The sequence below is a fragment of the Urocitellus parryii genome, unplaced genomic scaffold (assembly GCF_045843805.1).
Source record: "Urocitellus parryii isolate mUroPar1 unplaced genomic scaffold, mUroPar1.hap1 Scaffold_43, whole genome shotgun sequence".
Taxonomy (NCBI): domain Eukaryota; kingdom Metazoa; phylum Chordata; class Mammalia; order Rodentia; family Sciuridae; genus Urocitellus; species Urocitellus parryii.
This window is the reverse complement of record NW_027553833.1, coordinates 167566-170108: the sequence shown is the minus strand read 5'-3', so window position 1 is coordinate 170108 and position 2543 is coordinate 167566.

The following is a 2543-nucleotide window of genomic DNA, read 5'->3' as shown; positions in this document are numbered from 1 at the left end:
TGTGGTATATATGTGTAATAAGAATTGTAATGCAAAAAAACAAGTACATGTATAACGTGAATTGGCATGAACATACTTTATACAAAGATATAAAAAATTGTGCTCTATATGTGTAATAAAAATTGTAATAGACTCCATTGTCGTGTATTTAAAAAAAATAAAATCAGTAAAAGAAAAAGAAGGGAATGGGGAGTGGGTAGGGAAAAACTGTGGAATAAACCCAAACTAACTTTCCAATGCACATATGTGAATATACTATAATGAAACTCATCATTTTGAATATCTATAAGATACTAATTTTAAAAAATGTAAATAGATCAGTAAAGTGGATGAAAGGGAACAGTGGGAGGGAGGATGGGGAGGGTGAAGGGACTGAATTGGAGCAAATTATATTCCATGCATTTATAATTAGTCCAAATAAATCTAATGTCAAGAATACCTATTATGAACAAATGAAAAAAAAAGAATAATGACTTCACTGTTTTTATAAAATGCATTCTCATAAACAATTCAATTGAGAGAAATGAAAAAAGTAAAAGAGAATGTACAATTTAACATCTCACCAACCATAACAATTATTAAGTCACTCTTCCATCTTTTTCCCTAATTTCAAGATTGTTCCAGTTTCCTTTTCCTTTTGATATTCTTTTATTTCTTTCAACAAAGGTTTATTTTCTACATAAAATTCTTATATTTCTTTTGTTGAATTTATAATAAGGTCCTTGATATTATTTAATACTACTATAAATATTATAATAGTTCATTTTCTAAGCAACTATTACTTGTTTGAGATAGAATTGATTTGTCTGTACAAATTTTATATCCAGGAACTGCATTATCTTATTAATGAGTTATGAATAGGTTTTTTTGCATATTCTCTATATATTCATAAATATGCAAATAAAGAACATCCCCCCTTTTATATTTCATTTTTCTTGTCCTAGTGCAGTAGCTAGGGCTTCCAAAACAATGCTGATGAAAAGAAGTAATAGACACTCTTGTTTTGTTCAAATTCATCATTAAATGATTTTGGGCTGTAAATGTCATGTAGCCATGTTTTATCAAGTTAAGAATGTTTTTCTGTCCTTTGCCAAGAATTGTTTAAAATCAAGGCTGTATTTCAAACTTAACTGAAAACTTTTTCTGCATTGTTGACAACATTATGAAATCTTTCCCCTTAATCTGCTAATGTGAACTATCTTGATAAATTCTGCTAATAATATATTTTGAAAAATCACTCATTAGTTCATGGAGATTTTCTGAATTATTTTCTACAGTATCCTATTTATCATAGTTTATTCAGTCAATCTTCATATGGCAATTACATTATTTCTAACTTTTTATCATTATAAAAAACACCTCAACAGAGAATCTGGTGTATATGCAAGTGTTTCCCCCTCTTTTTCCTGTATTTTATGGGTGCATCTTCAGAGTAAATTCTCAGGAATGGGATTGCTAAGGAAAAATAAAAATATGTACTTATATGTTAGAGAATGCTCAATTCCCCTCCAAAGAAACTGCACCATTTTTCTATTCCCACCAGTGATTAATAAGTACCTATTTCTCCTAAGACTCACCAACAGTAGCTTTAATTTATGTTTTTTATTAAAAATAAAGTTTAGTATCTTTTTATATGTTTAACGGGTATTTTTAAATGTGTGTGTGTGTATGTGTGTGTGTGTGTGTGTGTGTGTGTGTGTGCACGAGTGCGCACTCGCTCATGTTGTCTGTTCCTCTCATGTATTCTGCTTTGGTTATTACAATTAAATTTTTTCTTTATATATTAAGAATGTTGGGGGGCTGGGGATGTGGCTCAAGCGGTAGCGCGCTCGCCTAGCGTGCGTGCGGCCCAGGTTCGATCCTCAGCACCACATACAAAACGAAGATGTTGTGTCCGCCGAAAACTAAGAAAAATAAATAAATAAATGCTAAAATTCTCTCTCTCTCTCTGTCTCTCTCTCTCACTCTCTCTTTAAAAAAAAAAAAAAAAAGAATGTTGGGTTGGGATGTAGCTCAGTGGCAAAGTGTCTGCCTTGCATTTGCAAAATCCTGGATTCGGCCTCCAGTTCCCAAAAAGACAAAAAAAGAACCCACCCCACCCCACCCTAAGAAACCCCCAAGAATGTTACCTCTTTTATGTCTTACCTCTTTACTACTTTTTTTGACAGTCAAAAGATGATTGCTTTACAACTTTCAAAGTCTTTTTGATGTTAAGATTATTTTTTCTAAGTTGATATTAAACTTGTTACTTTGGGGTAAGTCAATTTTATAACCTATCATCATCTAGATCTTTCAGTTGAAATGGTAGGGCTGATGCTACATTCCTTACCAACAATCTTTTTGCCTGAGACTACACAGTAAGGTTTAATGTAATCATTATGCTTCAAATAATTTAATATGGAGGCAGTGATTTCAAGTCTGAATTTCTTTTTTAATTCAAGGTAGAATGTCAAACCTTGTGCTTCATGATGAAGGAAGCTGACTGTAATTAAGATCATAGATTACATAGAAAGGTGCCTAGGTGTTTCAGAATGGTCTATGAT